The 23,445-nt window shown below is 43.6% G+C and overlaps 1 protein-coding gene and 1 pseudogene across 1 annotated transcript in view; both read left to right on the top strand.

The window, feature by feature from the left end:
- Positions 1-23,445, top strand: part of LOC124719628 (voltage-gated potassium channel subunit beta-2) — a 1,342,624-nt gene that overhangs the window by 533,296 nt on the left and 785,883 nt on the right. The gene's annotated exons all lie outside the window — the stretch shown is intronic.
- On the top strand, positions 5,962-6,079 carry LOC124720655 (annotated as a pseudogene).

The following is a 23,445-nucleotide window of genomic DNA, read 5'->3' as shown; positions in this document are numbered from 1 at the left end:
CGTACCATCCAAACCCACCTTAACCAGTTCACCACTTGGTGTAACCAGTGGTTCCTCTGTCTCAACCCCTCCAAAACCCAGGCAATCATCATAGGCTGCACGACTCGCTCCTTTCGCCTCCGTGATTTCTACCTCACCCTTTATGGTCGTCCCATCCAGCTCACTCCCACCCTGAAATACCTTGGCCTCACCCTCAACCGATACCTCACCTGGACCACTCATCTCCAGACCGTCCAGCAGAAAACCCATTCCCGCCTCCGCCTCCTGAAACTCCTGTCTGGCTGGACATGGGGACTGCATCCTTCTACCATCCTCCACACCTACAAATCCCTCATCTGTCCTATCTTCAGTTATGCCAGCGTTGCTTGGATCTCCGCCCCCACCCGCTTTTACAAGGCCCTCCAAATCCTTGAACACCATGCACTCCGCCTTGCCTTCCGTATCCGCCTTCCTTCCCCCACATGACTCCTGTATGAACTGATCCCCTTCCCCAACCTCTTCCTGTTCCTCCAACATCTCCGCATCCTTTACATTGTCCGCAGGCTTGATCCCCCCCACCCTCTGGTTTCCTCCTTCCTCTCCACCCCCCGCCCATTGCCACACCTCTATCGCTGTATCCCTCCCTCTCTCCACCTCCACACCCTCCTTCATCAGGGCACTTTCCAACACATCCCCCTCCCGGATGACGAACTTCGCCGTGACATCTACCCTTCCTTCCAACTATAACCTGGCCTCGTTCTCCCCCCCCCCCCTCCCCAGGGCCCCCATTTTTTTCTCTCCCCTCCTTCTCCCAGAGCGGATTTTCATCCTCCCCCCCTCTCCTGAGACCCTGCACCCCATACTTGCCTCTTTCCTTCCCACATCCCTCCCTACCTGGCCCTCTTCAGCGCGCCCCCCGCCCATCTCCCGCCCTCTCTTCCCCTCCCTCCCTTCTTCCAGTCTCCCTCATCTCCTTGCGCCTGGCAGATCCTCCATTTTGATCATCGTCAGTGTGCCACATCAGTGTTGTGTTTAGTGCTGTTTCTCCTGTGCGTCAAGAGGTGTGATTTTATTTGTGTACTGCCTTGAGGTTCGCCGTCAGTGTTTGTTATGTGCTACGCCATCTGTCGATACATTTTATGCTCCAGTCATACTGTGCCTTGTGTTCTTTTAATTGTCACAGTGTATGGCCTTTTGTGTGTGCTACTTTTAAACAGTTTCCACAGTCTTTTATCTCCATTTTACGGTCACCCGGTTTTTTTTTACTATTGCCTTCCATGATGTTCCCCCTTTTTATATCTATGTTCACCATATTCTCTCCTTTGTTATTTTTAAATGTCTTCTATTGTTTGTTCTATGTCTTTCGGCTGAAGAGCAGTGCATATGCTGCTGCCAGCCTGGCCCCGATGGGGAATTGAAATACAATAAAGAAAAAAAAATTTGTTTGTAAAATTTGCCACAGGGAGCGTGTTTCCTCATTACACATGTAGAGCAGACCCTCTGATACGGAAGTTTGTACCTTTGTCACATGGTCACACCGAGCTGGCTAGCACGTCCTTGACGAACGTTGTGGAATCGGAGGTGGTGTTTTGACCGTGTTGGTTTCGGAAAGCAGTTTCTGCAGCTCAGAACTTAGCAAATGAGGTGTCGCCTGGGCATTCGCGTGTGCTAATACTGCAAGAAACGAAATGTCGTGTGAACGAGAGTTCTCAGTCTAAGTTTTTTTCCATAGTGTAACTTCTATTTTGCCTATTACAACAATCTTGCTTAAGCACTCCATAGTATACATGAACTCAGGAAACCATCGCATCATTCTTTACCCTTTTTTAAAAAGTTATCTTCATAAATAAAAATTTAAATATTCAAAATAGTTTATCTCCGCAAGTTCCTGATGTACTGCTTTGAAATTTTTACACAACGTTGCTTTTTAATACAGGTTTTGGGTACCAGTATCTTTATATACAAAGAGCGTTGAAAAAGTTTTGCAGTCTTCTCTAACTTTTTCTTGTGGGAGGAGAACGAAACATTTTGTGACATACTTGGAATATTTAGTTATAAGTTTGTATATACGTGGTGCGACAATAAAGTTATGAGACTGATGTGAAAAAAAAATATTGCTTACCGTTTTAGTCAAGTTTACTGTCGTCTCGTTCAAATTAGTTCCCTTCTGATTGCACACACTTTTTCCACCGCTTCTGCCATTGATGGTAACATTTCTGGAACTCATCTTCTGTAGTATCCTCCAAGACCCTCTTGTGTTGTTTGAAAACCGTGCCGTTTTGACTCTTGGAATTAGAAAACAGTCGCATGGAGCGATATCTGGTGAATAAGGTGGCTGTGGTAGTACCGAAATGTGTTTTGAGTTTAAAAATTGCTGTACTGACAGAGCGGTATGGGATGGTGCATTATCGTGTTGCAGAATCCAATTATCAGCAATGTTGGCACGGACACGAAGGACTCTTTTACGAAGTCTTTCTAACACTTCTTTGTAGTGATATTGGTTAACTGTTTGTCCAGGAGGCACCCACTCTTTATGAACAATTCCCTTGGAATCAAAGAAGCACACATGCATACATCTCACTTTTGACTTTGACGTGTGAGCTTTTTTTGGTCTGGGTGATCCCTTTGAGCACCATTGCGAACTTTGGCATTTTGTCACTCGATCATACTGAAAAAAACCAACTTTCATCACCAGCGATAACACGGCTCAACAATTCTGGATTGATTTCCGTTTGCTCTAACAGATCGGCTGCCACATTTTTCTGTGTTTCTCGCTGTTGTGGTGTGAGACTTTGGGGACCATTTTTGCACAAATCTTTCTCATACCAAGAGCTTTTGAAGCACATTATGTTTTATATTTTAATGTATGACTTGAGCAACTCTGCTCTTAAATCACTGTACATCTTTGATGATATGTTCTTCATGTTACTGCGTTACCTTCTGATGAAATCTCCCTTAGAGGTGATGAAACCTGGTCAAGGTGTATAGAAAACCTATGCAACAGGTTGGCTGACTTTTTTTACCTATTTTTCAAGCTTCAGTTATTATTAAATGAACCGTTTCTCGATTGAAGTTCAGTTCTTCTGCAATCACTTTCATGGATCATCTTCGATCAGATCGTACGAGTTCGCGCACCCTGGCCAGGTTGACGTCCATCCATGAGGTTGATGGTCTTCCACTGCGGTTTTCACCTTCAACATTGGTTCTGCCTTCACTAAACATTTTATGCCAACGACAAACTTGAGCTCTTGACATAACCTCCTCTCTAAAAGCCTTCTGAAGCTTACCGTAAGTTGTCGTCGCGTTGTCACCCAATTTAATGGAAAAAGAAACGGCATACCGTTGCGCAATATTATGCGGTTTCATTTCCGTTACGAGAGACACAAACACGTGTTAACTTATCACAGCACAGCTCAGGACTGAGCAGTTGCATCGATGTGCCGCTTGGACTAGAAGCAGCCTATAGACCGAGGTCAAAGATATTGCGCCTAAACAAGCCTGCAGGGTTGCCACATCTTGCAAAGAAATTCAGTCTCATTACTTTATTGTCGCACCCAGTAAAAGTATTTTCTTTTATTTACAGGTGAGCCATAATGCACCATGAAGTAGATGTCAGGTTGCAACACAGAGTTCCTCTTCAAGACCGGCGATGACTCTGCCACATCGATTCACAGGAAGTTGCTCCCTGTTTATGGGGAGGACACAGTGGATTGCAGCAGTATCCAGAGGTTATTTCTCTCTGCTGGACAATCCACGATGGGATAGACCAACGAGGGCAGCGAGTGATGTGATTAAGGAGACCATTGATCAAATCATCCAAAATGACATTTGTATGACGACACGACAGCTTGCTGAAACGACCTGTTTGTCATTAAGTAGTGTGGTATTACTGGTACAGTCAGTAGGGTACAGAAAAATCTGTGCACGTTGGGTACGTAGATTATTGAGAAGAGAAATGAAAACGATGAGGAAGAATGTGTGCGAGGGTCTCATGAAGACCTTTACTGAAGACTGCAAACAGTATTTTGACGGCGTTATTACCCAGGATGAAACATGGCGAAACTTCTTTATTTAAATGAGTGAGTCTGTACTTAAATTGCTGAATTACTGAGACCCACAATATCCTAGCGCAACGCAATCTGACTGCCCAAAAAAAAAAAAAAAGATAACCTGACGTCAAATAATTAATTCAAAAGAATGGCCCTGATTAAAAAGAAATCCTAAAAATAACCTACACATTTTATTAAGCACTTACAAAAATCTTCATTACGCTAACTACTGCAATACAGCGAGCGTCAATACTGCCTGCTAAATAAAAGATTATAACTACTAAAACCAATAATTACTAATAGGCATGTGGTTAGCAAAAGAAAGATTTTATTGCAAACCAAATGATGTATTTTTTACCTTAATAATGTGACATCCAGTTCAGACACGAATACAAATCGTCATTGACATCCATTACAAAGATATAGAATCATGAATGATTTTCAATCTTTAACTCCAACATATACAGATTGTTAGCTTGCGCTAACACTTCAGACCTCTACCCTCCATCAATGCTAACTTCTCACACCTAACATCCATCACTGCTGTTCACCTCCAACTGTCCAACACTACTTCCTCCACTGCTGGCGACCAATTTCCTACTGCCCAACACTACTGGCGATTAACTTCCAACAACGAGTCCGACCAGTAACAGAGTCTCTTACAAAGAAAGCGCAGTCAGAGATGCAGTGCAGAGCGCTACACGGCGCTGCCAACACAGAAGCAGCCCACTAATGGTTGCTTTTGTCCGAACCTGAGAGCAAAACGCAGTCCATGGAGTGACGTCATCTGGGTTCCCCGCGGAAGAAGAAACCAAGACTCTCACGAACAATAGGCCGAAAGCTGATGGTTCAAATGGCTCCGAGTACTACGGGACAACTGCTGAGGTCATCAGTCCCCTAGACGTCGAACTACTTAAACCTAACTAACCTAAGGACATCACACACATCCATGCCCGAGGCAGGATTCGAACCTGCGACCGTTGCGGTCGCGCGGTTCCAGACTGTAGCGCCTATAACCGCTTGGCCACATCGGCCGGCAAAGCTGATGGCCTCGTTCTTCTGGGATCAGTGTGGTGTCATTTTCATTGACTGTTTGGAACCTGGCTCCACAATTAATCGCGACCGTTACTGTTTGTCACTGGACAAGCTGCGACGTGCCATCAAGGCCCACAGGGTCAGCTCATGAGACTACACCATGACAGTGCCAAACCTCATACAGCCCTTAGGAGAAAATCAGGAAAATGGGTTGGAAAATTGTTCCTCATCCTCCGTACAGTCCGGACATGGCTCCGTCTCATTTTTACCTCTTTGGTCGTCTGAAGGCCCACCTGCGCGGTAAAATATTTGATAGTCAGAAAGACCTTATTTCCTGTGTCAAACGGTGGTGTAAAAGTCAGTCCCCTGAATTTTACCAAAGTGCATTTACATCGTGGAAAGAACGTTGGGCCAGATGCGTCACAGCTGATGGAGGCTACATTATGTTCAATGTATAGCTAAATGTTCGAAGCACATTCACAAAAAATTTCAATCTCGTCCTGCAAAAAATAAAAATAAAATTTAGAGACGACTGTGCAAAACTTTTGCAACGCCCTTCGTACATTAAGAAATGGGTACCTAAAACCACGCCTGTATTATAATGCAACCTTGTGTCAAAATTTCAAAGCAGTAGGTCAGGAACTTACGGAGCTATTTTGAACAAACGAACATATATATAATGTATGTGTTTGTGTGACTTTTTGAGATTTTTTTTGTAACAACGTTTCCATATTATTAAATTTATAAAAATTATATATTGGATGTATTTTAAAAAATAGACTTAAAAATACACACTCTTATTCCAATGCAGTTTTGTGTCAAAATTCCAAAGAATTCGGTCAAAAATTTTCGGAGATTTGCGATTAGGAACATTTACAGTTTCTATATCAGTAGAAATGGCAACGGCCTTGCCGCAGTGGCTACGCCGGTTCCCGTGAGGTCACCGAAGTTAAGCGCTGTCGGGCGTGGTTGGCACTTGGATGGGTGACCGTCCAGGCCGCCATGCGCTGTTGCCATATTTCGAGGTGCACTCAGCCTCGTGATGCCAATTGAGGAGCTACTCGACCGAATAGTAGCGGCTCCGGTCAAAGAAAACCATCGTACCCACCGGGAGAGCGGTGTGCTGACCAAACGCCCTTCCTATCCACATCGTCCACCGAGGATGACACGGCGGTCGGATGCGGAGTGGTTTTTATATAAGTAGAAATATAGATATTGGTTTCTTCAAAATCTCAAAAGTTCTTCACGGATTGCTTTGAAATGTTGACACGTTTCCTTCGAATCCCCCCCCCATATATATATATATATATATATATATATATATATATATATATATATATATATATATATGTGTGTGTGTGTGTGTGTGTGTGTGTGTGAGTATACAGGGTGTTAATTTTAAATGAAGACTACACATCGAATCAAAAAAAGTTATAATTCCAATTTATTTTTCTCCGAGGGGGACACCCAATGATACCGCACTCAACCCCCCCACCCGATCCCGTACATGGGCGGCGGGGTACTACTCTACAATCATCAATGGGCAGCCCCGCTTTTTTTAATTGCAGATTGTGATACTACGGCAAACTCGGCGTACGTTTCGGCTGAAGCATTTTCTTCGTTTCACCACAGATGACGCTGTAATCTGAGGATTAGGAATGGGTACACAGTCGTAATTTACCACATGCTTCTCAATGACACAATGGCTCGTGGGACCCCACCTCCATGCTGCGATGGTAGGACAGGCCAGTATTACATAGCTTCTAACTGGAAACCCTATTCGCAACTCTGTATTCCTCCGACACATCGAACAGGGGAGTATAGGATGCGCCAGTGTGACCTCGGCTATATGCGAACACTCCTCTACTTTTCCAATCACAGTGAAACGTCCCCTTTGAACATTTTATACAAGACTGTGCCTAAACTGACATAAAATATTTTTAGCGCAACGCAATCTGACTATCAAAGATCCCTGCAAAAGAATGGCCCTGACTAACATTAAACTATACCTTTCACAAATCACTTACCTCACAAAAATCTTCGCTGCTCAAGCTACTGCAATACAGCGAGCGCCACTACTGCCAGCTAAATAAAAGATTCAAACTACTGAAGGCACTAACTACTGATAGGGATAGTTAGCAAATGAAAGATATTAATAGAGAACAAACAATGTATTTACCTTGATATCATCATATATAAATATAGCAGTTCATGACAAATTTCAAAACTCCGCCATCTCTCTCCCCACATCCACCACTGCTGGTGGCTCACCTCCAACTGCGCAACGCTACGCGCTGTTAACATCCAGCTGCCGCTGCCCAACACTACAATGGCAGACAACAATGCCAACTAGCCACAGACTGCACACAGCACAGCCCGTGATTCTCACACAGAGCGCTACGTGGCGTTACCAATAAGAAAACCTAACCAGCCTACTTACAACAGCAAGTGTTCAAACGCAGTATCGCCAACTTCATTACACTTAGCGATCCGCTTTTCAAATGACAGTGCACAAGAACAGAAGAATAACTGCGGGAATGTCAGCTAAGGCGTTTCTGATGTTCTCGACCATGTCTTCATTGCTTGTTGGCACTTGCTGGTACTCCTTATCTTTCAAATATCCCCACGCACGTACAGAAATCCAGCGGCGTTAAATGCGGCGACCTAGCGCGTCAGTTAACAGGGCCACCTCTGCCGATGCACCGACCAGTGTAAACACGGTCTAATAGGCCTAATAACTCACCGTGCTTGAGTTACATAACGCGCTGCTCAACCGTCGTGCTGAAACCACAGGCGCTGTCGGAGTCCAGGACAACATCCTGCAGTAGTACCGGTATTTGCGTCCATTGAACGTGCCGTGATAAAATCCGGATGAACAGTTTGTCACGCATGACGCCACGCCACACGTTAACTGACCAAGCACGTTGATGGTCAGCTTGCCAAAACCAGCGGGGATTGTGTAGAATCCAGTAATGTATGTTATGCCGGTTAACGTTACCATGGTTTGTGAATGTAGACTCATCGGAAAATAGTACCTCGACTAAGAACATGAGGGTGGTTTGCATTTGTTGCCGTGCCCATTCACAAAAACTTTACCCGCTTATGGAATTCTGACATGTGGTAAGGACGAGACTTACGCGATGCAGTATTGTGACAATACTGCTTACGTATGCACATGTATCGGAGTCTAATTGCCGCTAGTACAATTTCATTAGCTTCTCCTGTAACACGTTCGCACCGTTTCCTTTTGCCGGTCTGTACGCTGTCGCCAGACATAAAGGCGTTCACAACCTCGTAAAAGAAGAATGGGAGCTAGCATTCTCTGGAAGACACTCGACATGCAAGGAAACAGCAGCCTCAACATTTCTCCTACATTCTCTGTAAATCAGGACCATTTCAATTTTTCCCCTCTGTATGTAACGGGACATCCTCCTCTACCATTACTTTTTCTCAACAGTAGTTGTCGATACCAGTATTATTTTTCGAATTTTGGAAAGGTCAGTATTACCTCAGCTGATTTTCTGAAAACTTACATATAATTTTATACACAATATGTTATATTTCAAGCCGGCCGCGGTGGTCTAGAGGTTCTAGGTGCTCAGTCCGGCACCGCGCGACTGCTACGGTCGCAGGTTCGAATCCTGCCTCGGGCATGGATGTGTGTGATGTCCTTAGGTTAGTTAGGTTTAAGTAGTTCTAAGTTCTAGGGGACTGATGACCACAGATGTTAAGTCCCATAGTGCTCAGAACCATTTTTGTTATATTTCAAGCTAACATGTATGGAAAGGAATTACTTTGTTTTCTATGTTACAATCGATAATTACTAGCTGTGAATGGGCAGTTAAAATTAGTTTTCTTAGAAACATTTGAAATTACGAATTATTTGGCACACCTACAATTTCTGTTATTAATTATGCAATCTAGTACTGTTTACTATCTTTATTTCTCGATTCATTTGTGAAATAGTAGTCGAAATTAATAGAAATTCATTTGTCAAGAAAATTGTAAACCCTTTGGAATATTGTTATTTCCGCAGGATGAGTGTGTCGTAAGCTTACCTCTGATGTGATCGGACGTATTTTTGCATTTTGGGTGAAAAATGTAATTTCTGCTTTGTTAATGTGAAAAATGAAAAGGCTGTACGTTGTTATACTATAATGCAAAAAAACTATATTAACTTAACAACAAAAATTCTGCAAAAACAGTCTTCAAATTTATTTAAAGCAGTTGAGGCATCAGGACCTAAATCGTGAGAATTTCAGTGTCAATAATCAGACCGCTAGACTAGAAGAAGTGGAGCCAACTCTACACGAAATGCTAAGTAAACTAGAGAGTTTATTGTAATCTTTTCCCCTTCTTGAATTTTTCATAAAAGGCTTTGCTTATTGTGGACAATAACTGGAATTAGGAACGTGGGGGGGGGGGGGGGGCGGGGAGATTACAAGTTGCAACATTTATCATCCACTTGCACGTCTGTTCTCCAAATGATAGATTGAAGTGCAGGGAATAAACACTGCGTGGGTATTGTACAGGGTGTTTATAAATAAATAAATGCTCAGTGTGTGCACCATTTGTCACATGGTACACATCAGCTCTACAGCCAAGTTCTTCCCAAATGTTGGTAAGTGTGTCTTCAGTGATGGTAGCAACAGCTGATCAGTCCTTTCTTCAAATGGCTCTGAGCACTATGGGACTTAATATCTGTGGTCATCAGTCCCCTATAACTTAGAACTACTTCAACCTAACTTACCTAAGGACATCACACACATCCATGCCCGAGGCAGGATTCGAACCTTCGGCCGTAGAGGTCGAGCGGTTCCAGACTCCAGCGCCTAGAACCGCTCGGCCACTCAGGCCGGCTAAGCTTCAATGCGGTTTCTTAATTTAGGGAAGTCTGCTGGTAGCGGAGGCACGTACACACGATCCTTGATGAAGCCCCAAAGGAAAAAATCGCATGGTGTTAGGTCGGGTGAACGTGGACGCCATGCAAAGCAAGCCCTGTCATTGGGCCCCTTGAGGCCTATCCAGCGCTTGGGAAGAACTCGGCTATACACTTGATGTGTGCCGTGTGACAAATGGTGCTCACATTGAACATTCATAAGGTTCTTGGTGAAACTGTTTGAGTTGCTCTTTCGTTTGACATATAATTTATAACTGTAACTTTAATATACACTCCTGGAAATTGAAATAAGAACACCGTGAATTCATTGTCCCAGGAAGGGGAAACTTTATTGACACATTCCTGGGGTCAGATACATCACATGATCACACTGACAGAACCACAGGCACATAGACACAGGCAACAGAGCATGCACAATGTCGGCACTAGTACAGTGTATATCCACCTTTCGCAGCAATGCAGGCTGCTATTCTCCCATGGAGACGATCGTAGAGATGCTGGATGTAGTCCTGTGGAGCGGCTTGCCATGCCATTTCCACCTGGCGCCTCAGTTGGACCAGCGTTCGTGCTGGACGTGCAGACCGCGTGAGACGACGCTTCATCCAGTCCCTAACATGCTCAATGGGGGACAGATCCGGAGATCTTGCTGGCCAGGGTAGTTGACTTACACCTTCTAGAGCACGTTGGGCGGCACGGGATACATGCGGACGTGCATTGTCCTGTTGGAACAGCAAGTTCCCTTGCCGGTCTAGGAATGGTAGAACGATGGGTTCGATGACGGTTTGGATGTACCGTGCACTATTCAGTGTCATCTCGACGATCACCAGTGGTGTACGGCCAGTGTAGGAGATCGCTCCCCACACCATGATGCCGGTGTTGGCCGTGTGTGCCTCGGTCGTATGCAGTCCTGATTGTGGCGCTCACCTGCACGGTGCCAAACACGCATACGACCATCATTGGCACCAAGGCAGAAGCGACTCTCATCGCTGAAGACGACACGTCTCCATTCGTCCCTCCATTCACGCCTGTCGCGACACCACTGGAGGCGGGCTGCACGATGTTGGGGCGTGAGCGGAAGACGGCCTAACGGTGTGCGGGACCGTAGCTCAGCTTCATGGAGACGGTTGCGAATGGTCCTTGCCGATACCCCAGGAGCAACAGTGTCCCTAATTTGCTGGGAAGTGGCGGTGCGGTCCCCTACGGCACTGCGTAGGATCCTACGGTCTTGGCGTGCATCCGTGCGTCGCTGCGGTCCGGTCCCAGGTCGACGGGCACGTGCACCTTCCGCCGACCACTGGCGACAACATCGATGTACTGTGGAGACCTCACGCCCCACGTGTTGAGCAATTCGGCGGTACGTCCACCCGGCCTCCCGCATGCCCACTATACACCCTCGCTCAAAGTCCGTCAACTGCACATACGGTTCACGTCCACGCTGTCGCGGCATGCTACCAGTGTTAAAGACTGCGATGGAGCTCCGTATGCCACGGCAAACTGGCTGACACTGACGGCGGCGGTGCACAAATGCTGCGCAGCTAGCGCCATTCGACGGCCAACACCGCGGTTCCTGGTGTGTCCGCTGTGACGTGCGTGTGATCATTGCTTGTACAGCCCTCTCGCAGTGTCCGGAGCAAGTATGGTGGGTCTGACACACCGGTGTCGATGTGTTCTTTTTTCCATTTCCAGGAGTGTATCTTAAAGAGATAAAAATCAAATACTCGAATATAGCACAACTGGCCGAAACCCGGGTTATAACTAAATAAACAATAAAACAGTCAAATGGTGGTGTGTTCCTTTAAAAATGTTGTATGACTGTTGTTCAGCAACAGCTAAGACTGTTTACGATCCCGATTTCTCGACTCCATCACTGCTCGAGGATTTGCGTCTGCCTATCCGAACGTATTGACGAAATGTACTACGATACATCTTGTGAATCGTGCCTCAACTGTAAATTAAATGCTGGCTGTGAAATGTGGCTCAAATGGCTCTGAGCACTATGGGACTTAACATCTGAGGTCATCAGTCCCCTAGGACTCAGAACCACTTAAACCTAAGTAAGCTAAGGACATCACACACATCCATGCCCGAGGCAGTATTCGAACCTGCGACCGCAGCGGTCGCGCGGCTCCAGATTGTAGCGCCTAGAACAGCTCGGCCACTCCGGCCGGCTGAAATGTGGCCTATGTCTCAGCAGGTATCACTTTCTTGATATATAATTGTAAGATCTTTAGGCGGCCGGTGTGGCCGTGCCGTTCTATGCGCTTCAGTCTGTAACCGCGTGACCGCTACGGTCGCAGGTTCGAATCCTGCCTCGGGCATGGATGTGTGTGATGTCCTTAGGTTAGTTAGGTTTAAGTAGTTCTAAGTTGTAGGGGACTGATGACCACAGATGTTAAGTCCCATAGTGCTCAGAGCCATTTGAACCATTTTTTTGTAAGATCCTTTCTTCTACTTGTGACTGACATACTACATCCAGTAGGAATATGTGACACTTTTTTAAAACACCTTGGATATAACTGCTGTTGCAGTAGACGCGAACGAGACCAACGTTCCCTACGCGTCAACGCCTCTAGAATGTCGTCCTCGTTCCTGTTCTACCTTACACTGCATGATCCTTATAGGATGACTCTGCGCCGGCCTCTGTGGCCGAGCGGTTCTAGGCGCTTCAGTCCGGAACCGCGCGGCTGCTACGGTTGCAGGTTCGAATCCTGCCTCGGGAATGGATGTGTGTGATGTCCTTAGGTTAGTTAGGTTTAAGTAGTTCTAAATTCTAGGGGACTGATAAGCTCAGATGTTAAGTCCCATAGTGCTCAAAGCCATTTGAACTATTTGATGACTCTGCAAAATTACGAGGATATCAGCAATCACTTGAAAATGGCACTTATCGAATATCAGGTGATCGTCTCAAATGGATGACTATCTTCGTAATGCAGCCATGTTAGAGAATGGAATTGTGTTGCAATAAATTTCTAACAGGTTTTTGGGGCATAACTGGGTTCATTTTCAGGCGCTTGCCAGTTAAGGTCTTTAAATAATTTTGTGACACTCTCCCGGGACTCAGGTAAATCTGTGATCTACAGGATTGTTTTATAGACATACTGTATTTTCCCAGTGCCAATGGGGAGAAGCCTGTTTAGCCTAACGGTTGAATTTCATATCTGTACAAATTGTTGCACCCAGGTATTTGTACGCATTTGCTTATTCTAGTCATGACTCAATGATCTTGCAGTCACAGGATACATTTTTTTTTCGTTTCGTGAAATGCATAGATACACTTTTCTGAACAATAATAGCTATCTCCCAATTTTTGTATCACTTTGAAACCTTAAAAGTATGACTGGATACTACCAAATCCCTTTTCACACTGAAGAGCCAAAGAAACTACACACCACCTAATATTGTGTAGGACCCCCGCGAGCACGCGGAAGTGCCGCAACACGACGTGCCCTGGACTCCACTAATGTCTGGAGTAGGGCTGGTAAGGACTGATACCATGACTCCTGCGAGGCTGTCCATATACCCGTAAGAGTACGAGGGGGTGGAGATCTCTTCTGAACAGCACGTTGCAAGGTATCCCACATATGCTCAATAATGTTCATATATATGTTGTTTGGTGGCCAGCGGGAATGTTTAAACTTAGAATAGTTCGCAGTTCGTAGTAATAGACGGCAAATCATCGAGTAAAACTGAAGTGATATCAGGTGTTCCCCAGGGAAGCGTCCTGGGACCTCTGCTGTTCCTGATCTATATAAATGACGTGGGTGACAATCTGAGCAGTTCTCTGAGGTTGTTCGCAGATGATGCTGTAATTTACCGTCTAGTAAGGTCATCCGAAGACCAGTATCAGTTGCAAAGCGATTTAGAAAAGATTGCTGTATGGTGTGGCAGGTGGCAGTTGACGCTAAATAGCGAAAAGTGTGAAGTGATCCACACGAGTTCCATAATAAGTCCGTTGGAATTCGATTACTCAATAAATAGTACAATTCTCGAGGCTGTCAATTCAACTAAGTACCTGGGTGTTAAAATTACGAACAACTTCAGTTGGAAAGACCACATAGATAATATTGTGGGGAAGGCGAGCCAAAGGTTGCGTTTCATTGGCAGGACACGTGGAAGATGCAACAAGTCCACTAAAGAGACGGCTTACACTACACTCGTTCGTCCTCTGTTAGAATATTGCTGCGCGGTGTGAGATCCTTACCAGGTGGGATTGACCGAGGACATCGAAAGGGTGCAAAAAGGGGCAGCTCGTTTTGTATTATCACGTAATAGGGGAGAGAGTGTGGCAGGTATGATACGCGAGTTGGGATGGAAGTCATTAAAGCAAAGACGTTTTTCGTCGCGGCGAGATCTATTTACGAAATTTCAGTCACCAACTTCCTCTTCCGAATGCGAAAATATTTTGTTGAGCCCAACCTACATAGATAGGAATGATCATCAAAATAAAATAAGACAAATCAGAGCACGAACAGAAAGGTTTAGGTGTTCGTTTTTCCCGCGCGCTGTTCGGGAGTGCAATGGTAGGAAGATAGTATAATTGTGGTTCGATGAACCCTCTGCCAAGCACTTAAATGGGAATTGCAGAGTATCATGTAGATGTAGAAATGGTTCAAATGGCTCTGAGCACTATGGGACTTAACATCGGAGGTCATCAGTCCCCTAGAACTTAGAACTACTTAAACCTAACTAACCTAAGGACATCACACATATCCATGCCCGAGACAGGATTCGAACCTGCGACCGTAGCGGTCACGCGTTTCCAGACTGAAGCGCCTAGAATCGCTCGGCCACCCCGAGCAGCTCAGAAGAGTATTCCTGGAGCCACTCTGTAGCAGTTCTGGACGTGTGGGGCTGTGGCTGTGTTTTTCGATGTCTTCACATTTTTCCTGCAGCCATTTCGTCTTAGCTTCCCTGCACTTCCTATTTATTTCATTCCTCAGCGTCTTGTATTTCTGTATTACTGATTTTCCCGGAACATGTTTGTACTTCCTCCTTTCATCAATCAACTGAAGTATTTCTTCTGTTACCCGTGGTTTCTTCGCAGCTACCTTCTTTGTACCTATGTTTTCCTTCCCAACTTCTGTGATGGCCCTTTTTAGAGATGTCCATTCCTCTTCAACTGTACTGCCTACTGCGCTATTCCTTATTGCTGTATTTACAGCGTTAGAGAACTTCAAACTTATCTCGTTATTCCTTAGTACTTCCGCGCGACCGCTACGGTCGCAGGTTCGAATCCTGCCTCGGGTATGGATGTGTGTGATGTCCTTAGGTTAGTTAGGTTTAAGTAGTTCTAAGTTGTAGGGGACTGATGACCTCAGCTGTTAAGTCCCATAGTGCTCAGAGCCACTTTTTTTTTCCTTAGTACTTCCGTATCCCACTAATTTGCATATTGATTTTTCCTGACTAATGTCTTGAACTTCAGCCTACTCTTCATCACTACTATATTGTGGTCTGAGTCTATATCTGCTCCTGGGAACGCCTTACAATCCAGTATCTGATTTCGGAATCTCTGTCTGACCATGATGTAATCTAATTGAAATCTTCCCGTATCTCCTGGCCTTTTCCAAGTACACCTCCTCCTCTTGTGATTCTTGAACAGGGTATTCGCTATTACTAGCTGAAACTTGTTACAGAACTCAATTAGTCTTTCTCCTCTTTCATTCCTTGTCCCAAGCCCATATTCTCGTGTAACATTTTCTTCTACTCCTTCCCCTACAACTGCATTCCAGTCGCCCATGACTATTACATTTTCGTCCCCCTTTACATACTGTATTACCCTTTCAATATCCTCATACACTTTCTCTATCTGTTCATCTTCAGCTTGCGACGTCGGCATGTATACCTGAACTATCGTTGTCGGTGTTGGTCTGCTGTCGATTCTGATTAGAACAACCCGGTCACTGAACTGTTCACAGTAACACACCCTCTGCCCTACCTTCCTATTCATAACGAATCCTACACCTGTTATACCATTTTCTGCTGCTGTTGATATTACCCGATACTCATCTGACCAGAAATCCTTGTCTTCCTTCCACTTCACTTCACTGACCCCGACTATATCTAGATTGAGCCCTTGCTTTTCCCTTTTCAGATTTTCTAGTTTCCCTACCACGTTCAAGCTTCTGACATTCCACGCCCAGACACATAGAACATTATCCTTTCGTTGATTATTCAATCTTTTTCTCATGGTAACCTCCCCCTTGGCAGTCCCCTCCCGGAGATCCGAATGGGGGACTATTCCGGAATCTTTTGCCAATGGAGAGATCATCATGACACTTCTTGAAATACAGGCCACATGTCCTGTGGATACACGTTACGTGTCTTTAATGCAGTGGTTTCCATTGCCTTCTGCATCCTCATGTCGTTGATCATTGCTGATTCTTCCGCCTTTAGGGGCAATTTCCCACCCCTAGGACAAGAGAGTGCCCTGAACCTCTATCCGCTCCTCCGCCCTCTTTGACAAGGCCGTTGGCAGAATGAGGCTGACTTCTTAAGCCGGAAGTCTTCGGCCGCCAATGCTGATTAATTAGGGAGGGGCGGGGATCGAACCCGGGACCGAAGACGTTTTGATTATGAATCAAAGACGCTACCCCTAGACCACGGCCATTAAAATTGCTACACTCAAGAAGAAATGCAGATGATAAACTGGTATTAATTGGACAAATATATTACCCTAGAACAGATATGTGGTTACATTTTCGTGCAATTTGGGTGCACAGATCCTGAGAAATCAGTAACCAGAACAACCACCTCTGGCCGTAATAACAGGCTTGATACGCCTGGGCATTGAGTCTTACAGAGCTTGGATGGCGTGTACAGGTACAGCTGACCATGCAGCTTCAACACCATACCACAGTTCATCAAGAGTAGTGACTGGCGTATTGTGACGAGCCAGCTGCTCGGCGACCATTGACCAGAGTTTTTCAATTGGTGAATGATCTGGAGAATGTGCTGGCCAGGGCTGCAGTCGAACATTTTCTGTATCCAGAAAGTCCCGTACAGGACCTGCAACGTGCGGTCGTGCATTATCCTGCTGAAATGTAGGGTTACGCTGGGATCGAATGAAGGGTTGAACCACGGTTCGTAACACATATAAAATTTAACGACCACTGTTCAAAGTGCCGTCAATGCGAACAAGAGGTGACCGAGACGTGTAACCGATGGCACCCCATACCATCACGCCGGGTGATACGCCAGTATGGCGATGACGAATACACGGTTCCAATGTGCATTCACCGCGGTGTCGCCGAACACGGATGCGACCATCATAATCCTGTAAACAGAACCTGGATTCATCCGAAAAAATTACGTTTTGCCATTCGTGCGACCAAGTTCGTCGTCGAGTACACCGTCGCAGGCGCTCCTGTCTGTGATGCAGCGTCAAGGGTAATCACAGCCACGGTCTCCGAGCTGATAGTCCGTGCTGCTGCAAACGTCGTGGAACTGTTCGTGCAGATGGTTGTTGTCTTGCAAACGTCCACATCCGTTGACTCAGGGATCGAGACGTGGCTGCGCGATCCGTTAGAGCCATGCGGATAAGACGCCTGGCATCTCGACTGCTAGTGATACGAGGCCGTTGGGATCCAGCACGGCTTTCCGTATTACCCTCCTGAACCCTCCGATTTCATATTCTGCTAACAGTTATTGGGTCTTGACCAACGCGAGCAGCAATGTCGCGATACGATAAACGGAAATCGCGATAGGCTACAATCCGACCTTTATCAAAGTCGGAAACGTAATGGTACGCATTTCTCCTCCATACACAAGACATCAGAACAACGCTTCACCAGGCAACGCCGGTCAACTGCTGTTTGTGTATGAGAAATCGGTTGGAAACTTTCCTCATGTCAGCACGTTGTAGGTGTCGCCACCGGCGCCAACCTTGTGTGAATGCTCTGAAAAGCTAATCATTTGCATATCACAGCATCTTCTTCCTGTCGGTTAAATGTCGCGTCTGTAGCACGTCATCTTCGTGGTGTAGCAGTTATAATGGCCAGTTGTGTATTTGATGGTTTGAGTTATATATTCATTAATGAATAATGCAAGTCTTGTATTTAGCATTAGTATCCGAATCTGATTCGTAACTCTAGCGATAATAATTTTATTTGCGAATCGTATATTTTCAGTTTGGCGAGCAGTAGGTTAGTAACCGGCGTCCGGCATGTGTGCGCCACACTCGATATTCACGTCTCAGTATGAGCAGGGCTGCACGACACGCGTGGAACATGAGCTTTGAGCGATGAAACTGGGTCGCCCCACACGTGCTGTGCGCTTCTCAGTTTGAGCTTAGCGTAAGAGATGTTTACCCCGTCGCTACAGAAGCGTGGACTCGCAGGTTAGCGATGGTGTGGGGGAGGGGGGGGGGGGGTGGTTGGGGGGGGGGAGGTTGGAGGGGAGCGATTGCGTGGGGTGGGGTGGGAAGAGTGTGGGAGGGTCCATTAAGCGGCCGGCGGGATATTAATAGCGTCAGGGTGGGGCGGCAGCGGGGGCGAGGCAGAAAGAAGCGAAGGGCCGCCTGGCCGAGGGCCAGCCCTTAACGAGCAGTTAACGCGGGCGGCGAAGGTCCCAGGAGTAAGCAATGCGCGGCGTCGTCGTAGCTGCAGTGTTAGCGACCTGACCTAAGTAGTATATGGGTACGTATGGGACAGACAAATAATAATTGTCCTCACCAACCATAAAAATATACTCCAAAAATAATGATTCAAGTAACCATAAACATCCAAACAACCATTAAGTGGCCCCTACCAACCATAAAAAGTACACCATAAAAATAATGGTTAAATAATGGCTCCCAGTGACCATTAACCATCATCATACAACCATTAAGGTACCAATCAATCATAAATGACATCGAAAATTACAGGTACTTACTTATGGTACTAAAGAACCATTAATTTCAAAATAAAAACAACTGAAAAATGGTACTAAAGAACCATAACTTGAGGAACAATTTAAAGGTTTGGAACAACCACTAATTTAAAAAATATATATATCAAAATGTAAGATAAATTCCTTGTTAAGGTATTAAAGAACCATTAATTATGCAGCCATTAAAAAAGGTAACAAAGAACCATAAATTATTCGAAAAAATAAAAATGAAATTTCAAGAAATTCCATATAATGGTTCAAAAGACCATTAAAATTTGAAACACTATTGAAGTCACGTATGAAAGTACTAAAGAACCATAAATATTTCTCCAACACCTTATTCATTTAAAGGTTTCACCAACCATAAATTTTTATCCAACATCTTATTCATTTAAAGGTACCCCAAACCATAAATTTTTATCCAACATCTTATTCATTTAAAGGTTTCACCAACCATAACTATAAACTATAGGGTCAGTTTATAAGAATAAAAATTAGTAAATAAAGACACAATGAATAACAGTCAAAATGGCAAGCGTCGTAATGACAAACGTATTAAGTCTTCAGTAGTGATGTATAACAGTAATGACGTAAGATCCTGTGTAGAATACATTGAGAACTTCCTGAAAATAAAACTGGATTCCGATGGTAGGCTCGAAAGAGGAATATGTCGGAATAATTAAAAGGAATTTTGGTATTGAACTTGACATTAACAGGATTAAATTCAATCTTGCAAGGCACACCGTCGCCAAGTGTTGTTTGAATCGTAAGTTGCGTGAACTTGGTCAGTTGATGAATGTGGAATATACAGAGATCATCAATGATCCACAAAGGTGGTATGATCTATTATTAGATGTTAAGATTGAGATAGCTAATGTCGTCATCATCAGTGAAGAACTTCTTTTGGTTAGTTACGAAAAAATGAAAGAGAAAACAAAGAACACAAAAAGGATGAGGAAATAAAAAATGAATGGTAACCACTCTGTCGTACAATGCTGAGGTTCTGGGTACGTTTATTTTGTACGCGGTCAGAAAGTACGATACAGAACGCCACCCAACGGCGGTCAAGGTTGTGTTAGAGATACGCGATTTCCGCAATCTGCAGTGAAGGTCAGTTTGGCGCGTGTGACGTGACGTAATCTCACTGCGTCAGCGTTAGAGTCACTCAGTACCCAACAGATGGAGTTACTTATGTTGTGTGTGTGTGTGTGTGTGTGTGTGTGTGTGTTACTAGTACTCTATCTGAGTGGAATAGCTTCGCCGGCGCGGTAGCTCAGCGCGTTCGGTCAGGGGTCTGGCCAGCCTCTGTAATAAATAAACTGAGTACACTATTCGTCGTGGAATTTTGAGTGACGTCATGAGACGTCCGCACAGATCCGCTCTCCCTCATCAGCCAGAGATGCATGGGACGAGACGTGGAAACAAAGAGGAAAAACCTGTGGGACAGAAGATGGACGACGACAACGACAATGATGACAGAAAGAGAAGACCCCACAGGGTTCCTTGGCGCCAAGGTTTTGCTCTTTTCGAAATTTTTTTCAATTTAAATAATAAAGTAAATAAATAATAATGAGTAATCAACTAGTACCTCCTTGTAGCATGACGAGGATAATGACAGGCGGCGACAAACCAGCAATACTTCCTTTTGATTTAAATAAGGTGCCTGAAGGTGTAAAAGGTATCGTTTTTGACTATCTAAGAAGGCTTCAGTACCTACAGCTGACAGTAATGGAATTAGTGGAAGACAATCGTGATCTCTTCAAAATAGGTGAAAGCATATCACAACTCGAACAAGAATTTGAAAAGCTGATAGCTGGACTCATTGAAAAACCTTAGTATCTATTCAAATATTGTATTTTTAATGGTACATTAAACCATTAAAAGTAAAAATCTATACAATCTTTCACAATACAACGTTATCTTTATTTAACCAAGTATTATGCGAGCTATCAAATCCTAACCATTTGACATAAACTTTATCTCCTTTCCTTTTCAAAATCTTTTCAACGAGATACATATCTGGATAATCAGTTTTCTGAATCTCATATTCGTAAAAGCTTCCTTTAATTTCCTCGCCATCTAATGCCTTCAATTTGTATGTAATCGGATCTGAATATATTACATCATCAATTATAAATAATTCTGTCGACCAGTTGGCTGTATACCCTTTCTCAAACAAACCTTTCAGTTTACTGATTCTTACTTTGTCACCCACGTTATATTTCGGCCTTACAACAGTGTATTCCACATCCTTAAGCAACTGTTTTCCGTAGGCTTTATTAACATCCTTGGGTTTCCTTTTTATGGTTCTGTGTGTTGTATTATTGTAATCATTAATTAACTTTGGTACTAACTCAACCCACTTATAATTTCCTTGAAGATCGAATTGTTTCCACATCTTTTCTTTCAAAGTTCTGTTAAATCTCTCTACTACAGCGGCTTTCATTTCTGTAAAAGTGGAATAATGATTGATAACACACCTTTTCATCAACTCTTTAAAGTCTTTATTGTAAAATTCTTTGCCATTATCTGTTTGTAAGTTTTGTGGCTTCCTCAGTTTTAAAATTAATTTGAAGGCCTCAGCAACATTCTTACCCGATTTGTCTTTAACAGGAACTGCCCAACCGAACTTTGAAAACACATCAATAACTGTTAATAGATACTTGTATCCTTTATTGATTTTAGACACTCCCTTAAGCTTTCCAGAGTCCATTTCAACCAAGTCAGCTTGCCACAAATCATCTATACCTTTAGTTATAACGCTTCTTCTCGGAAAATTTTTTCTCATTGGGGCGTGAAGTTCGTTTACAATGCGTTCACGAACAGATGGTTGTTCCTTAGGAACGTTACCTCCTACATTTTCTACATCTTTTTTTTTACAAATCTACTTTTCCTGCTTTTACACTCACCACAAATTCCTTCGATCCTGTGACGGCCGTTTTCCGTCACAACTCTCTGAGGATGAAGTGTGTTAGTAAACCTTTTACACTTTAAACACCAAATATGATAGTCGTTCATTTATTTAATTGAAAATTAAAAATCATATTTTAAACAATTTAAAATGTTTCTTATCGGTACACATTTTTTAAAGATCCAAACGATCGTTAAAAAATAATATTAACACCCCTCAAATTAAGTATCTAAATCCTCGACAACAGGTGTCAGTTCACCGTAAATTAGAAATCTAACGTTAACAGCACGGTTTTAACAGTATCTTTGAGTCTTACAGTGAGAAAATTTCCTTCATTTATTGTTATTGAATGGTTTCCACCATTAATTAGATGCATTTTATCATAAACACTTACTGCCATATCAAAGTCCTTAGTTGACAGACGTTCATTGGCATTTTCACCAATTGCAATGACTCTTCTTAGCTGAAATTTGTACTCAAAGGTGTGCATTTTTTGTTCGTCACCTGTTACAAACGTGAATTCAATTGTTTGTTTATCATACATTGTGCTCTGAGAACTCTCAATATACGGTTTCAAATCTGCTTTAGTAAAATAATCTGAAAGAGCTTTTTCAATCTCCTTCTTACTGTAATAATTACTGAACCGTGTTAGGAGTGTAGTGTATTGTGCACTACTCTCTTCAAGTTTTGTTTGCACATATTTTTTATTAACTACATCCATATCATCAACAGGGTCATCGACATTGACTAATCTTCTACCTAGAAAATTAATATAGCGCTTTGATTTCTTCAACACATCTGTGAAATATTTTTGAAATTTCATAAAGCTCTTTTCGACATTTTTTATCTTATCTAACTCTTCTTTCGTCATTTGAAACGTTACATCAGTTGCTACAGCTAGTTTATTCCCAAAAACGTCCATTTATTACATTCAAAATTTCGTTAAAATTCCACCCATCTGTAAATAGCTTCAGTACCAGCATACACAGGTGACCGCAAATATACTCGTCATAATACTGTATTCTTTCTGAGTTGTAGAATATGTTCTTTGAACCTAGGTAGCGAACCAGTTCGTTAGGTACATTTCCTCCAAATGAATCAAAAACAAATTTTTCGTCGCTTATTTTGAAGTAACAGATCCAGTGTGAACCGATATGCTTAGACGAATCTAAATTAACAATTCCTGATTCGTACTTTAATGGTTTATTAGGTAACTCATCAATCATGTAAACACCTCTGAAAGATTCAATTTTCAAATCTTTTGCTAATTTAACTATGTCAAAGTTGCTTAAAGCATGAGGGTAGTCTGCGATTATTTTTTTGAACTTTTTTTTTTCATTCCAGATCCCTTCTTTTCCATTGCTAGATTGTGCCTCTTCTGTTCAGCCAATTCTGCATCCTCCTTCTGTTTTTTATGAACGGCACTTGTAATGGCCGCAGCACCACATGCTAAAGAACCGATCGCTCCCAACGCAGCAAGTATCAATGGTAGGAATCCACCTTCGTGTTTACTCAACCCAGAGCCCTTTTTCTTATTGAGCAGTTGATGATACATTTTTTTCAAAACGGGTATAGCAATTGTCAAAAGTAGACTTCCGCCTTTAGCAATCTTTGTTGATTTTTGCTTCTTCTGAGTTTCTGTGAGATAAGCATCTAGAAAATCGTGGTTTTTGAGATCGTCATTTGACAGTTTTATTTTAATA

The sequence above is a fragment of the Schistocerca piceifrons genome, chromosome 11, assembly GCF_021461385.2.
Source record: "Schistocerca piceifrons isolate TAMUIC-IGC-003096 chromosome 11, iqSchPice1.1, whole genome shotgun sequence".
Classification (NCBI taxonomy): domain Eukaryota; kingdom Metazoa; phylum Arthropoda; class Insecta; order Orthoptera; family Acrididae; genus Schistocerca; species Schistocerca piceifrons.
This window is presented reverse-complemented; position numbering and strand designations above follow the sequence as displayed.